The sequence below is a fragment of the Diadema antillarum genome, unplaced genomic scaffold, assembly GCF_040938485.1.
Source record: "Diadema antillarum isolate AM-2024a unplaced genomic scaffold, OU_Dant_1.0 seq00000136_RagTag, whole genome shotgun sequence".
NCBI lineage: Eukaryota > Metazoa > Echinodermata > Echinoidea > Diadematoida > Diadematidae > Diadema > Diadema antillarum.
Window position 1 is genome coordinate 1,669,384 of NW_027271213.1, and position 20,918 is coordinate 1,690,301.

The following is a 20,918-nucleotide window of genomic DNA, read 5'->3' on the forward strand; positions in this document are numbered from 1 at the left end:
GATAATGATGATGACGATAAATGTAATGATGATGATCGATGATGGTGGTGGTGGTGATAAGGATGATGATAATAATGATGACGATGATGAATATAATGATGTTGATGATGATGATGATGGTGATGAATGTATAATGATGATAATAATAATGATGACGATGATGATGTGGAATGTCAGTGACAATAATGTAGATCATGATAGATGACAAAGGTAAAAATAGAGCTGATTATAAACACCTTTATGTAGCATTTCAATGAGTTCGATGTCTTGAAGTCCCTTCCAAAGGACTAGACAATGGGTGTAGCGTGCCGAGTTATATTCGTTATTCCGAAGGTTCGTTGTTCCGAAACACATAGATTCCTTGTACCTAGATGTTCTTTAATCCGAAAATGAAATAGGGTTGTTAATCCGAACATTTTGAGGTTTTTTTTTTTTGTTTTTTGCGTTATTCCGAAGGTTCGTTATTCCGGATGTTTATTAGTCCGAACATGGAGCTACAAACGTTTGTAGCTCCATGGTCCGAATAAGAAATAAGGTTCATATTCCCGAAGGTTTGTTATTCCGAAGGTTCGGCAATCAGATTAAAAACAGAAGAAAGTGTGAGTAGGCTTATTAACGAAACCTTCAAAATTACGAACCTATGATACCATTTTGCGGATTAACGATACATGCGCTTCCTTTTTTTTCCTTCAGCTTCTCGTAATTGCTCGTGCTATGCCGATATCTACAGAGGAATTCATACAGGGCTATACATATATTATTATTCATGCGAGAACATGGGCGATCCCGCTCTTACTATTCCATAACAAGCAGCGTTTAGGGCGACCAAGAAGAAGATTGACGCCAGAGCAACACACTGCGCACAGGGGGCGGTATTTAATAATGACGTGCAAATTTAGTCAGTTGATGTAATTACGCGGGCTTCGCGCCCTAAAATGAGTTCCTGACGTGCAATGGAGCAGTAACAACGGTAGGGATTTTTTTCTCTCTCTCTCTCTTGTGATACATGCTATGGTGAAAATGCCACATTCGCCGTCACATTCCAGTCACTGTGCGAGAATGTGATGTAAAATGCTTCTTCAAGGATGCAATCGCTGTTCCTTCGGGCTTTACAGCATAGTGTAATGACAACTAAAGGGAATGGCAAAATTGGCTGGAAAAGGGAAAAACAAAACGAAAGAGCGAAATGCATTTTACGAACATATTCAAACTTTATGCATGGCTTTCGTCAAAAGACATCCCCCCCCCCCCCCCATGACGGTCAAGAAGCTTGCTCGAGGCTTGACTAAGACTTGCCCGACATAGGAACAGCTAAAGCTGTACGAAGTGATTACAAGACCTATTGAAATACACTTGCTCGTGTACAGCTGGATGGAATGAGTTGTAACTTGGTCCTAAGACCATTAATTTGAATGCACCATCCATTCATCTGAATGCACTTAGTAAGCTGACTCCTATTGGTGCTTAGTGCTGAATCTTGAATCAACCCCTTTTGTTGAGCTCCTTTTTGTATTTCTCATCAATCAAAATCCATTAATGCATCTGATTCTCATTGCCATCCATCAGAGTGTTATAGGAACATGAATTTCGTCTCATGTACCGTTTATATTCCATTGCCTTTTCTTACAATCATGTAAAATCTATCAGAGCGACCCCTTTATTGGACTCCTAAAGGTTATTACGTTTCGATGATTGCCAAAGTTGACAATGTGATGCAATGTATCCTTATTGGTAATGCTTCAATGACTTCCGGGTGATATATCAAATTCAAATAATAGATCCGGACTTGTGCCCCGGATTTGTGCCTAATGGCGGGTCATATAATGATTCCTATGACTTAAATGAATACTTACAGTCATGCTATCTAACATACACTTGCATAAATAGAACGATAGGTACACAGAGAAATGCGTTATTGTCTAGAAGTAGAAAATTATAGGTTACGCATTATCTCATAATTATTCTGTGATTGTTCATGGACGTAGGTCAGGTTGGGCGCTCGCAAGACTTTGCACAGACTGTTGAGTCCTCAAACGTAAGTGGCGTTGTTCGGCACTGAGTACGGGTGATTAATTGACCACAGTCATGTTTGCGTACTATAAAGTTGTAAGTACACATTCTTGACTCTCTCGGCTCAAAAGGGAGTTCCCCAGTTTGTTCCCTGCCCTTCTTCTTCATCTTTGGACCTGTATATAAACACTTAATGGCGCAAAGTTCCGATAGCACAGACCTACTTATTCCGCTTATATAGATATCATAGTAACGTATACTAAGATTTATATTGCAAAACGAGATTAGTAGGCACCTATTTATTTCAATGCATTCAATTATTGACATTTTTATGGAAGATTTCTTTGTAGTGTTATTTTCATTTTGTGAAAATGCATAAATACGATAGAACCATATCATATCAAATCGGAACCGGCTCTTTGAATACACCCGCACCCCACGCACCTAACATTGCCAGGTGCTCATGATCATGTCCGGCGCCACTTCCGGAGGTAAAAAGTATATATTAGCATGAACATTTACAGGTATCATAAAAGGCTAGTACGCACTTGTTGTTTCTTTTAAATTACATCGAGTAATCAACTCATTGTCTTCAGTTAACTTATGTCACATTTTCTCGAGATAAGATGTCCTCATTCTATAATATAAGCAAAAAATTAATAATATCAAAGATGATGGGTTTGATATATAGACTATGGTCCCACGCAAATTAATATTGTTTCACATTAGTACAAAGTATAAAACATTTGCCCGGCTGTATAGGATTTTTAATGTAAAATTTGCTGATTAAATCGATGCATCCAGTGACGGCGATCCCTCATGTAAACAGGGGGGGGGGGGGGACACCGAAAACCCTTTATAGAGAGAAAATGCAGGAATAATATGTTTAACACTGATGGGGTGTGGGCGGAACACCCCCCCCCCCCCTCCGCAACTAGATGTAGCGTTTGTATCTTTAGAATACAAATTCAACGATCTGGTGCACAGTTTGGGTGGAACATTTTTAACGAAAAAGTAAGAAACCTAAATATCCATATAGAAAACGTAAATGAATAAATCGTGGTATCTGTCGCCCTTTGTTTTGTGTTCTACTGTTTACCGTACTAAGTTTATGGACGTGGAGCAAAGGGATAGGGTGTGTACATGACTCCCGTATGAGGAGCAGATTGTTATCTCTGCTATACGATCATGACGAGCAAAATGACGTTCGTCATTGTTCGTGGTGCAATCTCTGATCATTATTGTCAAGTGACAGATTCTAGTTAATGCAATCACTCTAACATCGAGTTTTGTGTGTGTGTGTGTGTGTGTGTGTGTGTGTGTGTGTGTGTGTGTGTGTGTGTGTGTGTGTAAACCTGATTTTATATATTCACTCTTAACCCTCTTCTTAGTCTCTCATTACTCTAAAGGAGTCCTAGAGAGGATAATCGCGTTTCTTTCTTCTTTCAAAGATGATTGCCTCATGATGGATCATCACAATGCATAATGTTATAACATGAAATACTTGTAATTGAGGTAGGCAGGACCATAAGAATGCAATAGGATTCGACAGGGTTTTTTAGTGCGTGTCAAGGCAAAAAGTTATAACGAAGTCATCGGGACCGGCTGTTCTCTTTCGTTATATCGAATTTCTTTATAACCGAACAAATAAACAAGGGAAAAAAACATTGAGTGGATAATGTTGCTGCCTGAATTTTTACTTCGTTGTAGCCGGAATTTCGTTATAACCCTGTTCGTTATAACGGGAGTGCACTGTATTCAGAATTGGTATCATATCGATCAAATTTGTAAACAATCATTTCATCAGACTTGCCGTTGTTCTGTTATACCGTGGATTCGAATCTACGCATGTTGCAGTATTTAAAAAAAAGATAATAATAATGAAGAGTATAATCCTTGATAAATAACCCATGAACTTGTGAACGCATTGAAACAGGAGCGACAGAACACTTGAATCTTGCAGTGGTAATGGAAGAATGATGCAATGGTAATGATCACTTTGAAAGTCGTAAATTGATAAACATGGTGTGTATGAAATCATATCTGCGTTGTGCTTCCATGTTGGTATAGCAAGGATTGACGGTTGGGTTGGCGCAAATATCGCGTCTCGTATAAACTTACCTGCGGTTACCTTACAATTATGCTAGGCTCGTTGAACACTATAAAAGATGTCTAGTTGCCATAATAAATTGTTTGTTTGTTTCTATGATGTGAAGGAAATGTTTTTACGACTGGAGCAGTTACGTATTTGTAAGGTACATCTACGAAAGACCAGATATACCATATCTTTTCCGGAAATTTCGGCATACGAAACCAATATTTCTTGAGTGTACGCACATAGTTTACGAAGTGTAAACTTGCAATAAACGCAGAGAAATTATTCAGTTCATTAATAGTGACATGCTTTTTATTTGGAATCGCTTCAGTAAAAGCCACGATTAGTATTCTGATTTAAAATAACCCCAATTATATAGCCATTGTCTATCAGAATCGGCTTTGACATGACATTGTGCCTGTTCTATATAGAGCATTGTGATATCACGGGTGCAACGTGTAAAAGCTGAACGAACCAAAACATTTATCAGAATCACATGGTATAAGCCAAGAAACAATGCCATTACAGACGATTATTACGTATCTTTATATCCCATCAGGGAAGAAGATGTTACCTGCTTTATTGTCTTGATTTGACAGAAAATGTCATTAAACTTGTAATGAATAGTAGGCGTGAAATACGAACCGGTCTTTCGCTAAACTGAGAAAGATGTACGCGGCATGGAATCAGGATGATGAGATTAGAAGCATGTTAACGATTTTAAAGATTCAAACCATTTCAAATGAATGATGCATCGTGACGATGCAGCAAGAGCCACTTTTAATGTCCACATCACCACATCACATCCGCTTATTTCAAATCAAAATATTAAATTAAAGTCATCAGCCTCTTTCCGGAAACTTCTGGAAGTACTATATCGCCATGCAGTATGTATACATTACCATCAAATTATAGGGCAAAAGATCAAACCAATCATCATTCTGATCAACTAAAGATTCGAGAGGACTTGATTATCAAAATTTGTTAAATCAGAACATTGACCATGTAAAATAGAGCGACGATTTCATCAAGGTATAGCGGGCAACCGTAATACAGGTCACAGTGGTATATACCAAGACAGTATCATAGTCGAGCGCATTCACAGTATATCAGAATAAACAGCCTCGTTTTAATAGCATGTGAAACCCATATAGCGAATAACCGAAACCGTTCGAATCCATTGTAACTCTGTGTTTCACATTATGTTCGGATGCAGAGTAACGTCTTTTCACCAAGAGCACCACTATCTGTAATGCCAAAATTTCAGCGACTTCGCAGCTTTCCTAGGAGCTGGCTAAATCTGAGATTATAACTTACTACGTGGGAAAGTACCAAACACATAATATACAGAATATATACTTTGTATATTGACTCGGATGTGCTCTTATGTATACTACGACGAATGTGCCATATCTAACAAGTCTAAGATCGCTACTTTCTAATGAGAAGAGTGCCCTTCTTGCAGGGCATCACTTTTTAAACTCTATATGCGATAACAATATCCATTCTCCCAAATCTAAAGACAGATTATTGCTTAGTTTGTTCGATTTTTACACTTACTGTTTTTCACGTCCCAAATTGCTTGCAGACAGATGTTCACATAATCACAGTATATCCTTTTTGTCGTGGAATCAAAACCAAAAAAGAATTCTTCACACCGACTTGTTCTAAAATTGTTATTGATTTAGCCATTATTACTGACCAAGTTAAGGGGTTCATGATTGCTAATTCATTGATAATTAGATGGATCAAATGATCTGATGATGTCGCATGAACAAATTCGTGGAAGCATTGTGAGGTGACACAACCACTGCCTTATTTAGATCGTCAATTTGTTCGTGATCGATATTACTGTTTTGTAGTAAAAGCCCTTTATGGTTTATAAAATCTTGTTTCATTCATTGCCTCATTTAGTTCGCAAATTTGACAGTGACCGATTTTACCGATTAAAAAAACAAAAACCCTTTACTGTTTCGTAACTGATCTTGTTTCATACATTTTGTAAATGATTACAACAATTTTTGTATTCTCTGGGAAATTGCGATGAAATTTGCACTTAATATCAGATGTATCTGACTCTATTCTTTAACTTCGGTCAAATTCAACATTAAAGTTCCAATGAGCTTGTTAAATGTCCTGATCGAAGAAGGAAAGATTGAGCATGTATACTGTTCAGACGTAAATCTCGTTGACAAGGAGATTGCCATTGGTGAGAATCACGTTGCCAATTTGAGGAGCTTGTAAGGGGACCTTTACGGATCTCTCTAGCGCCCTCACGTCCTCAACACCGAGAGTCTTTTCGAAGACGAATATTTGCTCGCCGTCGCAAACTGCCAGCTTTCCGTATCCCAGGCAGTGGCACTTCGGCGTGCTGTCGGCCCGGCGGGGTGACGGCACGATCTCTAGATTTTTTTCCGAGAACACCTCCCCTTCCGGAAGCAGGACGTCCACGGCGTAAACGGCCTTGCCGAATTCTTTGTACATGATGTAGAGAAGGTTGGTTGTCTTATCCACGGTGCACCTGGCCGACTCCCAGTGAGAGCGGTGGATCCTCTTCTTCTCCACCCAATCTTGATCATAGATAATGAATTTGTTGATAGCCGACTGGATGATAACGTCCCCTGATGCCAGCGTGTGAATGTCCAGGATGGTCCTACAGGACCTGCAGCAGATTGTGTCCTTGATATTTCCAGCTGGTCCGATGACCACTATCTCCGGTCGACCGAACACTACTGCCAAGATGTTTCCTCGCGCGTCGATGTCGAAGTGCACAGGATCGCGCGTAGCTGAGTGATCGTCAAGTAGACGGATCTCTTTCTTGTGCTTCCAGGATCCACTGAAGAAACAGAGAGACACGCTACCAAAGTTGCCGCATACAACAGTTCCATTCTGAAGAACCGCGCAGTCCGATACGCACGCTAGCGCACCCTTCGGAATAATTGGTTGTACTGATCCGCACTTGACATCCACAACGTGCAGTGAAATCCTCATGACATCGGTGACAACCAGGTCCTTTTCACTCGTCGATCCGGCAAGGAGAGGAAGTCGTATGTCTTCTTTGATGTTGATGATATGAGTCCTGCACCATTCTCCTTCCGTGCCGGAAAGACAACCTTTGGCACCGGAAGCCTCTTCCCCAACCGACAGTCTACGAACAATTTGATTAAGGTTGTCCAGAATGTTCGAGGAAGTCTGGTCGGCTTTTGCTGATTCCTCGGCCTTCTCCGCCAGCTGCCTTCCTTTGAAGAGCAGGAGCTTATTGCTCAGGAGAGCTGCGTTCACTTCGTCATGAAGCTGTGCCACATCTCTGAGTTTGTGTGTGGTGTATCCGCTTATTTGCCTGGGCATGTGTTGGGTTTTTGTGTAACAACTTTGTAACAAGGCTAACTGCGATTCTGCTTTATTTGTCACTGCAGTGTAAGTATTTCTAGCCTCCGATTGATTTCTGTACAGCTCCTTTTCGAGTCTTTGTTTGATCCTCCTGATTTCTTCCTCCGCTCGCCGTCTGGCGAGGGAATCCTTCCTCCTTTGTTCGTCTTTCGCCCTTTTCATTTCGGATTTCTTCACGTCGGTGATTGCTTTGGTGAGCGTTCGGAAGTGTTGGTCGCATCTCGCGATGTGTTCGTCGACACTCGTCATTTGGGTCTCAAGCTCATCTTTTGCATCCGTCAGTTTGTCTCCGGCTTTGAGGAGGTCCGTCTTTATGCTCTCGATCTGAGCCATCAAATCAACTAGCTTACACGGAGGTTGCATGTGGTGTATGGTCGCACAAACCTGGCAAGCAGGGACGTCGTGTGTAGCACAGAAGTATTTGACCTTTTCGTCGTGCTTCCGGCACATGAGCTCGACCTGCGAGACAGATTCGTCCCCCCTGTCGACGATATCTCGTCGCTTGTCCTCGGCGCACTTGGGGCATAACAATCGGTTTTCCTTGACACAGTAGACGAAATCAGCTCCACAATCGCACCCGTCCCCCTCGCAACTCTGTCGGTGTCGTGGGAAGACGCCAGCCATGGTGTCAGGAAGACCATCAACCTACATTGCGATAAACAGTAATCAAGAAGAAGAAGAAGAAGAAGAAGGTCAAGTGGAGATTACCATTTTTCTAAAACTAGGGGAAAAAAGGTCATCCGCATTTAATCCTCAAGACGAGTTATGATGAAATGAGTTAACGTCTTCCACAATGAATAATCAAGCTAAAAAAATATTTTGGGAACATTCCACAAGCTACATGTCGTTCTTAATATGATGGTTAAACTTTGACATCGTCAAAGCCTTTCGTGGGATAAAAGTGGAAACTCGTAATAATTATATGCATAATAGTTTACAACTTGTTATTCTTTTCTGATTGTTGAATACCTCTCTCATGACTTTGTACAACGCAGAAGAAAATGTATAAAACAGTCAATGAAACATTCATGTATCATCTATATTTCTCTGAAGCGTAATGAACTACCGACGTTGACACTACACAACTGCATGAACTGAGTTTTTAGCACTACACACCTGATTCACTGAATGAAATTAAGTAATATGAAAGACACTTATTGAAACGTATTCGACAAATTGCGTATACCAACGGTGTCAGTATCCATTATCCGCCAGGACTGGCGCCATATTTGTATCTATCCAACATGGCGCTACACCTGACTGTTTGAAATGATTTACCTTCAGGAAAAATTGTCCCTAACACTTTTTTTACGAGGACTCAGCGAATGCATAAAGTTGATTGAAACACGCAGCGAAACTTTGAATTATATTAATTGAAAAATACTTAGTCTTCCCAACAAGTGCGCATTCCCTTGAACTGTTACCTAAATTAATTATGTTTAGGCAAATACTATTTACCTTTCCTTCAGGAGGAGGTAATCATTGCTAATGCTGGTATACAAGAGTGCACTGTCGATGTAACGTTGAAATGATTTAGTGTGTGTGTGTGTGTGGGTGTGTGCGTGTGAAATACTTGTTACATTTTCTTTTCATGTCACTCTACCACTGTCATATTTTGTTCTTTTAGTCTCTCGAAGTTTCCAGCTGGAAAGGGACGTGTTCGCTCTTAAAAATTCGTAACTTTGAACTGACTATCCAATTATTTTTAAAAATCTTTCAGGGATTGTAAGATCGTTCTTCACTTCTGCTATCATTTTTTTTTTTTGGGGGGGGGGGGGGCGGGCATTCGCTAAATTCCCATCCGAATTAAGGAGAAACGTCTTCTTTAAATCGATATGTATAGCTACGATCTATTCCGCTTAAGAAAATAACATGATTATTGTATGACATGCATTCTAAAATGGAATCACAAGTTTATACAAATCTCTATCACCTCTATCTGTATATGGTGATTACGACAATTAGTATAGATTGGGAAAGAGATAGAATAGAATCATGAATACGCACGTCATGTTCCATGCGTTAGCAAGGTGTTGGGGAGTAGGGGAGAGACAGAGAGACAGAGGGAGGAGATGAGAGAGAGAGAGAGAGAGGGAAAGAGAGCGCAAGGGAAATATTTCAATAAAATCCTACTGTATTGTCGTTTTAGAATATGAAATATCAACATAGCTCAATATCGTAGCACATGAGATGAGTGGGTTCCGAAGGCTATGGGGTGGTATTTAGGCTCGGCTATTCACCATGGACTTTGGATTGATATACACGCTGGTAACTTCCTCTTTATGAAAATTATAATCATGGCGGCTTTTGATTCAGCCCTTTTACAACACTGTGGAAATGCCGCAGTTTTCAGGTGTAAACACCGGTCTATGTAATCAATTGTCAAGAGTATGTTTTTCATGGATACAATGCACTCTGCGTAGGTTGGCTAGGTTCGGATCATCCTCACATTGTATACGTATAGGAACAAACACACACATAAACACACTCTTGACTAAAATCGCGCTACCGCAGTATGCTGCAATCGGAAACTGTGGAAAGAAACCCGCAACCCCTTCTGCATAATGACAATAATTCATTATTTGAAGAATTGCTCCTTTCTCCTCAAAAGGTGCAAAAACTAAAAGGAATTTACCTTCATCAAGAAATATCTGTACACTCTTCGGGAAGGTCAATTCAAACTGTCAAAACAAACGCCATGCAGTACACGAGCTCAGAATCATTATATAGGGAAGCATAGATCATACACAGATATCTGACAATGAAATAGAGATGGTTTTGTTTTGTTTGCAGACTGAATTTTCACGCATTCGTCTTCACCTTATGATTGATCACATCAATTATAATCAAATTTCCGCCTGAAAACACAAACGACCATTACAGTGACATGTTCAAGATTCTGTATACAGTATAGCTTCAAAATGGAGTGCAGTCAGAATTCTTGATGACTTTAGGAGGGGTCATCCCACGAGCGGACCGACATCGACGAGTCACACACATTACGAGTTCGACATCGAAAGATGGTTTACACTATAGGTAAAAACAGCCCACAAGTTCGACAGATATATCTAACACGACAGATATACAACAAGGGGCTTGATGTGTCGGTCTCATGGGACTTGTTTGCTTAGTGTCGAACTCACTGGCTGTATGACTAGTGGGCTGTATAACTCATGGGCTGTATAACTCATGGGCTGTATGACTTATGGGCTGTATGACTTATGGGCTGTATAGGACTCGTGGGTGTCAGTCTCGTGACATGCATCACTTTGGGACAGGGCCAGCCTAGTATGCACCACGTGGGGGAATACTAATATGCTATCCGTAATAAAGAATTAATAAATAAGTAAATATGTAAATGAATGAATAGATAAGTGAATGAACAGGTGAATGAGTAAAATGATTTTAAAAGAAGTAGAGCTCACAAACCCTCATTGTGTACACATACCTGCTTTATACGCTTCGCAAGTTTCTTATTTCCTTTTCCTTAATCAGTGGCAATATTCTGCAGCTCACACCACCACTACAATTTTGCTGGAATTTCCTGAGAGTAATCAAATATCATATCTCATGTCCACCAATAACCGTTCTGATCCTTGCTAATATGTTCAATAGCCAATGAACATCGCGCTAATTACTTTCCTTGGACGAGGTAACTTTCTGTAGTTGGTGTATATAGCCAGTCATGGCAGTCTTAATCGAACTCATCGAACATATACGGGGTCATCCCAGCATACTATAGTGTAGGCCTACTCTATCGTCGGCTTGCAACCTATAGTGAAGCCGGAGTCAATGGTACAAAACTGTCAATGATATGCATTTCGCACAAACATAATAGAAGACATCGCGGTTTTATGGAATATGAAGTACGCTAATACACAGAAATGACAAGAGTCGAATGATATAATGGCTACATTGACACGGTGCCTCACCAAATATTTGCAGTTATATGCCAACAGATAATGCAGAGAGAGAGATATAGAAAAAAAAAATCCCTCAAATAATTATGGTGAGTCACACGTACTTGTCAGACTTTAGTCGGTTGTCAATTTTAGACAGTGTTTCACAATACATTACCTTACAAGACAATAGTGGTAGGATTTTTTGTTTTTCTGTTTCATTGCACTGGTAATGAGCATGGTTCAAAGATCAGAACCGGGACTGGCGCTTACGTTTTAGGATTGTCAAACTCATCGCTGTTGTTATGACGATTTTTTTTTTCAGCTTTCTAAGGACGCATGATTCGATTTAATACCAGAAATCCAACAAGCGAGTATCCTAATACCAATAGCCAGGAAATTCTGCCCACGTCTGCACGCGTGTATAACCTTAGCTGTCGGGGGGGGGGGGGGGGGATTTCAGTGCATGATTGTTTCCTTTACTTTCCTTTTTTTTTCTTTTTTTTTGGCTGGGTTTCACACAGTCACTGTCATTACTCAGCAACAAAAGCAAAAAATAGTAAAAGTGTACATCATGATAGCCCAAACTGTAATGTCAGAGTGACTACTTGGTATATTCTTATGCTATATTGGTCGCCCTACCATTAGCAGTTTTTGTCGTGGATTCGTTGTATATTGAGAAGCGGTAGAATAGATAACATTCAAGATTCAAGATTCAAGATTCAATCATTCAATGATCGGCAGACCATGGCGACAGACCAACACTGTGAGCAATAATAATAACTTCACTGCAAAAAGTCCGGTGTTAAATATGAAACACCGAGTCGGTGTTAAATTTTCGGTGCTCATTTGTGGTGTTAGATCAACACCTCCGGGTGTCACTTTAAAATATAAAATTGTTTTTTGAATTGTTTCTTAGTTACTATTTTTTTTTTTGTTGATTTTGAACTTCAACAAGATAAAATACAAAAAAGTGTGAACACATTTACACCACAGTAACACCAGTTGGTGTGGTCTCCTATTGAAGCTGGGCGGGTGTTATACCATTGACATTAACATCAGCAATATTAAATCAACACCATGCGGTGTCATTGTTGAATTAACACCAGCGCAGTGTCAAAAATATCACAAGCTGCAGTGTCAAATTAACACCATGAAGTGCCAGGTGAACACTTTTCAACACCATCACAACATACTTTCTACACCTGTGGGTGTGGTCCTCTATTGACACTTGATCGGTGTTGGATTTAACGCCCGTGGTATTAAATCTAACACCGATGTTTTCGCAGTGTTGCCATTACACGGTTTAATACTACTATAATACGACGAGCCACTTAAGGCAAGGTGAGATTGAATATGAAGAAAAAGAACCCCCACTAAGGACATCGATCAAGGTTTAAACTCTGGTTAAACCATGGGGTAACATAGCTATATCATGTTCATGGTTTAAGCACTGTGTACATTTACTGTAGTTTACTCAATTCCTTTATGTGTTGTTGACGCCTCTGCTCATAATATTGTACAAGGATAAAAGGAGTATTTCCGAAAAAAAAGACCTTGAACAATCCTTAAAAGAGATCATGCAAATCATGCAAAGAGGGATACATGGAAAATGCAGAAAGAAGAAAAACAGAAACACTAATTACACGGAACACTTTAGCATAGTATGAGCTTCAGCCTCTCTCAATATTGAGTTGGAGATGTTCAGTTCAGAAATTATTTTGAGTCTTCACAGAATCAGTAACAATGTCCGCCACCCCAACCCGCAACACTTTCGAGAAACAGTCGGTCAGACGTTTTCAGAAATTAAAAGGCAACTCTTAATGTGTATACTTACCGAGCTAGCACCCAGTTAGCCACTCAAGTACAAAAACCAGCTGTATTTATAAATGAAAATAATACGCAGCTGTGTATTTTGAACAGAACAAGTACATGTAGAACCACCGACAATGAGTTTTGGCGGTCGGTTCTCCTTGTGAAATCTGCTCACCGTCGTATAGCTGGTATACGAGCGTTTATCCCAACATTCTATAGACTAATTATTCATATCGTTCCCGGATGCAAGCATACATTTTTGCCTTGCACCACGTAAGTAATATCTGGCCCTATATCCTGGAAAAAAAATAATCGCAACCAGCAACTTCCCTTCAATGCTTAGAAAATCAGCGTCAAGGAAGTTGATAATGTTTTGTTTTGATCAATTGCCATGGCTTCCGTTTGAAATGGATAGATTTCTTTCCACTTTCATTAAAAAAAAAATATCCATAACTGCAGTTTGAATGCTTCCGTAATTTATGCAGGTATTGATTTTAATTACCGGGTATAGATTACTCGTGTGTTATGCCAACCAATATAAAGGCAGAGTTACTTTAGTTTCAATTTCAATTCAATTCAGATTTATTTGCAATAGTTCATAAAGTCGGCTAAACACAATAATCTCAATAGGATAATGTAACACAACATGAAATAGGAACATAATTTAAAAGCGGAAAAGATGAAACACAATAAGTAAGTGCATAAACTATATCAAACTGTAAGAACAAAGTTATTGTGTCATGGAAAAAGAGGTCGGAGGCCCTCGTAAAGCAAGCAGGTAAGCAATCGAGCAAGCAAGCAAACAAAGAAATATCCACATCAAGGATAACTTATATTTGGATTTCCTCTTTAAGGATGGTGGAAGAAGCTGTGGCACGATCAAACATTCGAAAATTCGCACTATCTTCATTGTTATATTATAATTTCACGAAAGGAGAGCGCTACTTTTTCCTATTCATTTTACATTATCATCATGAAAGGCTGTTAAAAGCTCAGTAGTTGTTGTCTTAAGAGGCGTTAAAAAGGGAAAAAAACTGTCGAAATTGTGAGCATCGTTCCTGATCTTTGAAGCAATGGATTCGATGCCTCTCATTCATTTGTTGTTGTTGTTGTTGTTTGTCACTCAAAGAATTAGACATGTTTCGTTTTTTAAAGTTGGCCTACCCATTTCTATAATACTGTGGTATAAACTCACTGGCCCCCTATACTCACTGATACATGAAGAGTTTTATCGCAATATGAGCTAAGCGCCATTTTAAAACATTTCAAAGCAAGTCCATCGTTAGATAGAGCTGCAAAACAAAACCTCTCAAGTAATACCTCATACTTAACTGTAACATACTAAGGAATATTTTAGAAGTTATGATTAAAAATATCCCGTATTCTCTTATCATTTTCTTTGTGTTTTTTTTTAGCAGCTCGGTTTAATCTCAAATATCCCAATTGAACAAGAATGGAGTTAACTCGTTTTGCGAAAAGAAAAACTCTTCACATAATATGTTATAGATTTAGTGTACGCATTATATTATGCTCTTTCCCTAGTTTTGAAAGCACCCCCTCTCCATCTCCGTCCATTGCACTGCCACACATCTGGACACCCCCCCCCCCCCCCCCCGCCTCTTCGTGCTCTTTTTTTTGCAGGCTTTTCCTGCTTTGAGGACCATCTTTAACTAAATCTGGAACAACGTCCCCTACCCCCCCCCCCTCCCCGTGAACTCTTATACCAACTCCCTTTTCTCCAGACACACCCTCTCTCTACTCGGGAAAGAGGGGCACGACGGAAAGAACGCGCAGAGGACTGGTCCAGTACGTGTCTGGCGTCTCACATTCCACGTGTGAAGTGTATTTGGTTTTGTCGTGAACTATGAGAAATAAACTCAATTCAAATGTCAGTTCAATTCCAAAGTCAATTCAATTCTTTCCAACTTTCTCGAGTCGAGGGGGAACCAGCTGGGGGCCAGTGTTTCTACTTTTTAAACAATACTTAATTCAAGTGAATGAGGAATGAACTTTGAAAACTAGCTGGAATTTTTGAGGAATTTCATCCCCGGATTTGATCATTTCTCAAGATATTTCATAACCCCATTTTTGATTTGATTTGATTTGGTTTATCTATTTTTTCAGTTTTTCTCTCGGAGTCTTAAGAGATGGAGAGAGAAAGAAAAAGGTTTTAAAAGTAAACCTTGGGTCGAAGAATGAAAAAAACAGCCCTTTTTCAAATTATCGATTCGTCTTGCCAAAAATATCTCTACAGCGGAGATTATAGGGAACACGCATGCCGTCCGTCCGACCCAAGTGTGTGTGTGTGTGTGTGTGTGGGAGGGGGTGGGGGAGGGTAAACTTACAACTGAAAATTATAAGGAGGCCTAATATCTGTCAAGATAATTGATCCTGATATTGATAAAAGATGTCAGTAACTGTTTAGCAATAAATTATTCGTCGTAGTTTGATAGGATGTGACAGATTTCCTGAACAAAGTCACCTGTGATTGATAATATTGGGAATTGGAAATAATGATGGATTGGATGGTAAATATTTCTCCAAACCGGAGAAGATTTTTTGATGACAACAACGGGAACAAACCTGCAGGGCCCGTTGCATAAAAGTTACTATTATGGTAACTTTGCCATCCAATGGTAACTTCCATGGAATTCTTGATCTTGATTGGCTGTTGAGTATTGTTGCCATGGTAGTTACCATTGGATGGCAAAGTTACCACAATAGTAACTTTTTATGCAATGGGCCCCTGAGGTCAAAGAAGTCAAGTCCAGAGTGAAGTGAGAAAAAGTTTCACTGGCACAGAAACATGAAACGCATTGACGTTACTAGTACTTTTTAAATAACGTCATTTTTATCGCATTTCTCAGTATATGACTGGGCTCGCTTTCAATATGCCAGGTGGCGGGGTTCCACTTTGCACATTTTTTCATTTCATTTTTCATTTCATTTATTTCCACAGGGTAGATAAAAAGACATACAAGCATTACGTGAGCGCAACTTACATTATGCAAGATGCAATGCAATAAATGTATAACACGTGGAGGAATCAACAATAGGCCATAAAGGCCTTTCAAAGGCTGATCCCTGACAATTAAAAATGGTACGATTATTAATTACTATCACAGAACAAAACATTACAGAATACATGGGACTATACAGATGACAAAACATTACAATAAACAAGTGATTAGGCAAGCAGTATATTATCTAAGTCATTCATGCGTGTGTCAAAGGAGATTACTGAATCAAAAGAAATTGTTTATACTTTCTTTTAAATGACGAAAGACTAATGGTACTTTTAATGTTGTCTGGTAAGTTATTCCACAAAAGTGGGCCAGCATACCTTATAGTACGTCTAGAAGCATTGTATTTATAAAATGGAATATATAACTTATTACTTTGACGAGTACTGTATACAACACGAGTATTGTTTTCAATGAAGCAGTTGTCTAAAAAATGTGGCAAGATATTGTTAATATAGGAATATACAAATGTGCAGGTAACACATTTATTAATTTCATACACAGAAAGCAATTTTAGCTTTTTGAACAAGGGACCTGTGTGGGTTTGGGGCTGTGAGTGGGTAATAATTCTTATTGCACGTTTTTGTAAAATATAAATACGGTTTAAAAGAGATTTTGCACAGTTCCCCCAGATGATATTGCAATACATGAAATGAGGCAAGATCATGGTATGATATAAACTTAAGAGTACGGCAGGAGGAACTATTGCACTTATTCTATTTATTGCTCCAATTGCCCTAGATACTTTAAAACATACATCCTCAACATGATTTTTCCATGTCAGATGATCGTCTAGTATAACTCCTAAAAATTTTACTGTATGTACAATGGGAAGGCTGATACCTGCAATACAAATATCGATATCATTAACTTTTACCACTTTATTTCTTGTTTTAAATATCATACATGTTGTCTTGTCAATATTCAGCTTTAATTTGTTTGCTAAAAACCAATCTTGAACTTTGGCTAATTCATTATTCAATATTGCACAGGTACTAGTGATATCATTGCCAGAGATAAATAGATTGCTATCATCTGCATATAAAATTGAGTGTAAAATGCTACTTGAATACTGCAGATCATTTATGTACAATATAAAAAGTAACGGACCTAAAACAGAGCCTTGTGGCACACCAACATTAATGTTCTGAGTTGGAGAAGAATAACCATTTACATATACATACTGCTTACGATTTTGTAGATAACTTTTAAACCATTCTAAAGCGATACCTCTAACACCATAAAAACTTAATTTGTGTAAAAGAATATCATGGCTTATACAATCGAATGCTTTAGAAAGATCTAAAAAGACACCAATAACAAACTCCTTTTTCTCAAATGCCTGTGCAATTCTATCACAAAAGTCAAGGAGAGCCATATACGTTGAGTACCCAGGTCTAAATCCAAATTGTTTGGGATATAAAATCCTAGCATGACACAAATAAGAAAGAAGACGTTTATGTACGAGTTTTTCGAATAGCTTGGAAAAAACAGATAGAATAGAGATTGGTCTGTAATTTGATATACTAAAAGTATCACCTTTCTTATAAATTGGTATAACTTTAGCAACTTTTAATGATGTGGGAAATACACCTTGTTCAAGAGATAGATCAGGGAGGTGAGCACCTCCCTGGATAGATTAAGGATACTGCACAGTGGTTTGGCAAGATTTTGAATAGATTGCTTTAACACATAAGAATCAATTTCATCACAGCCTGGACTCTTGTTATTTTGAAATGTTAAAACAACATCAAATAATTCTTTTGGCTTTATAGGTTTCATGAAAAAAGAAGCAGAAGACTTCCTAAAACACAAGTAATCATTGAATTTTCTGGATGTATTCGGTATCTTATCTACTATATCGGATCCAATAAACCTGAAGTAATCATTAAACAAATTAACAATTTCTTGAGGATCAGATATGTCCTTATCATTGTGTTGAAGATGTATATATTGCACTTTGTCCCTTGTTTTATTCAAAATATCATTTATTATACGCCATGTCCCTTTCATATCCTTACGTACTTTATCAAAGCGGCTTTTATAATAATATTTCTTTTGTTGACGAATACAACGGGAAACTATGTTTCTGTATTGGGTATAAACCGATTTCCTATAATCTGTGGGGTTCTTCATGTATTTACGATACAAAATATGTTTTTTTCTGCACATTCTTTTCAATTCTTTTGTAAACCATGGATTTACATCTGTTTTTTTATACAATACTTCTTTCTGAGGGAAACATTCATCATAAACAGTAGACAGTTTAGTCATAAAAATATCAAATCTGCCGTCAACATCATTACTTTCATTTATATCGTTCCATTCTACAGATTGTAATAAACTATTGAATCTATTAATACTATTATCATCTACAAAACGTTTACATAAATTAAATTGGGAACATTTATCTTTTTGATGATTGACAATTGCAAATACACTTAAATGATCACTAACATCATTTACAAGAATACCACTTTTTAAAATATTTTCAACATTGTTAGTGAATATATTGTCAATGAGAGTAGCCGTCTCTTGAGTTATCCTTGTCGGGTTTAGAATCAGTGGAATACAAGAAAAAGATGTTAAAAGATCAATAAAACTATGGACATGCTGAGTGGTGGCCAAAAGATCTATGTTAAAATCACCTACAATAAAACATTGTTTATTTTCACAACTTATTGCACTTAGCGGTTTTTCCAATGCAGATAAAAAGTCATATACACTTTGCCCAGGTGGCCTATAAACAATAACAAAAATGATATTACCTGCTTTAAAAGATACTTCTATGAATATGGTTTCTATGCATGAATCAAAAACTTCCAAATCTTTGCGCCGTTTACTCCGTAAATCTTGTCTTATCAAACATCCAACCCCACCCCCACGTTTATCATTTCTCCCACTTCCAAAAAACGTATAATTTGGTATATGAATAGAATCAACATCTGTTAACCAGGTTTCTGACAACGCTATACATGAAAATTGGCAAGAAATACTGGCAATAATGCTGCAAAGGTTATCGAAGTTTTTCTTCACACTTCTGCAATTGAAATGTACCATTGACAAAACATTGTTGTTTTCTGCACAAATGTTATTCATCAAGTCGTTAAAATCATTTGGAAGAATATAATTCACATTATCAAGAGTCATATATTCACTGGAAATGCTTTCGTCTTCATGACCATTCAATATACACGCGTCACAATCTGAGTTGGAGGTATTTAATACAGTTTGCCTACGACATGTAGTACACAATTTGGACAAAGGAAACATACACATACACAGGGTTATAGTTACTTTCACAAAAATACATTAAATAAAACTGCATATACATGCATATCAAATATCAACTGAAAAAATGCAATAAGATGTAGACCTATGAAGAAAAAAGGGTATTGGAGTATGAAGGAAAAAAGGGTATTGGAGTATGCAAAAGCTTTCCTGAAAAAAAAAGTACTTATCAAACTAAATCAAATTAAATTATACATTACACCTGGAGATCTATTGCCAAAGAGCCAAAAGCGGCCTTTTTATATGTCATACATTATAAATACACTGTGTGTAGATTCATGTTTGTCGTTTCACATTTTGGCAAGATTTCACAAACTATCCAAGTCTCTTCTAGAGTGTACCATCTTCTTCAGAGTACCGCCACTTGATGTGTTGATCGACACACAGATTCTGCCATCCACACTCCATGCATGGGCGATTTTGCTGTTCGGCTTGCCTATCTTGGAGAAGGCATCCCACAACAATGCTCTATTTGCATCTGTCAAGTCTTCATGGATCGAGATCCCGGTTTTTTTCTCCTTCAGTTTCTTTCTGTTCATCAACAGGGCCTGGCGGTGCTGGTATGAAGTCAGCTTGACGATGATGGGTCGTGGCTTGCCGCGCATTCCTTCCTGATGAGGATTCCTTCGTCGCACCCGATGACTGCGATCAATGGCGCTGGACGGGAGATCCACACCAAGCATCTGCTTGGCAATGTGGCATATTGTCTCGTTTGTGTTCTCTTTGTCTACCTCTGGAACTCCAAAGAAGCGAACACAATTCCTTCGGGAGTATTGCTCCTGGTCATTCATTTTTGTTTTGAGCTTGCTGATCTCATTCATTGCACCTTCTCTCTCCTTCTTCAGTTGATCAAGGTCTTTTTCACACTTGTCAAGTTTGCACTGCAGGTCAAAGACTTTGCCCTCCTGTTGTTCCATGCGATGGAGGAGTTCATTCACTTTGACTTCAATGGCCTCTGCAACAGCATTTTTGATGGCTGTTAGAAATGTATTGTCCTCAAGAATTTCCTTCACCAATGCTGCTGTTTGACGGGTCATTGTTCAGACCAAAGGTGAGAACACAGGATTGCAGAATACCAAATGAGTCAGGTGTCCGGTGAATGAGCAGAAAAAGGTCACGTTTGTTTTGAAATTCACTGAAATGAGTATCCATGATGTCATAATAAATCCTTATAAATTGTGCTTGCCGGAACAAACCCCAAAGTGGTATTTGACAATATAAATAGAAAAACATTAGCAAAAAAGAAAAAAGAAAAAAAAAAAGGAGCAAAATAATTAATGAGGTGCTTTCCCAGGTCTGGTCTGCGCAAGTTCATCTTTTGTTTGCGCATGATTTATGAGTTTCATAAATCTTTATATCCGCGATCGAGCAAGTTTAATATGCATTATGTCGCTT